We start from the raw sequence: 1,006 nt of genomic DNA on the forward strand, positions 1-1,006 counted from the left end.
AACTATCGTGTGCCGGGGTTGGCCACCAGCGCCGTGAAGCGCCGGAGAGACAAGTTACTGGGTGGCGACGGTGAAGTCGCGCCTTTCGCAGTGAGGTCGGCAGGGCCAACGACACCGCTAGGGCAATCCGCTTTCCCCCTCTAAATTCCCCAGGGCGTCCGTCCGCCGCACCGAACCCGCTATGGGAGGTGTGGCTTAGGGGCCCCAAGAGGAGGACGCAGCACGCCGCTTCTACCATTCCGGTGTCCGCGGCGAGAGGTTACCTCCCGTTGCTCAGGTTTCAGGTCTAGCCAGCGGCCAGTCATCCACAGAGCCCATCTGCTAGCGGTCCAGGCAAGCCCGGACTGCATCTACACAGGCATCCCCAGTACGCTGTCACGCCGGAGCGTGCAGTTTCGTGGAGGTCGACGACCACTATGAACCCCCCGCTGCCGAGGCCGGAGCCTGCAAAGCTGTACAGAGGGACACGCAGTGGAAGTCTGCAAGATCTGATACTGAGAGGTTGCTCGCCCGGTTTGTCCTCACCCTTTCAGGCTCGGCCGGATTTGCTCCCTTCTCATATACCCTCCGAGACCGTTTTAGTGGGCCGCACGCCAGGACTGCCTCGTGGGCCACTTTTTATTTTCCGCAAAATTCATTTGTATGGGAAAACAAAAAAATCGACTCACAGCCACCAAACCACAAAACCATTTTGCACGCATTTTTTCAAAAGTGCATATACCAGCTATTTCGACCAAGGCGAATCCGATGGTGGTAGTCCCGTCGTCATGCGAGGTCTGTGGCGGCCGTGAGAGGCGATTGAAGTTGGCTACCGGGTAGACCACTTCGAGGGTGACGGTTGCCTACCCTAGACCCGACTCTGGCCTACCCTAGACCTGTCCTTCGATTCAAGCCGGATTGACGGATTTGGCGAACCTACCCTGAACCTGGTCACCTACCCTACACCACCACATTCTCTACTTATCCCGCCCTGGACGGCCGCACAGGAGCCCGACCAACACATGGG

The sequence above is a fragment of the Fusarium oxysporum genome, genomic scaffold (assembly GCF_000149955.1).
Source record: "Fusarium oxysporum f. sp. lycopersici 4287 supercont2.91 genomic scaffold, whole genome shotgun sequence".
NCBI classification, from domain to species: domain Eukaryota; kingdom Fungi; phylum Ascomycota; class Sordariomycetes; order Hypocreales; family Nectriaceae; genus Fusarium; species Fusarium oxysporum.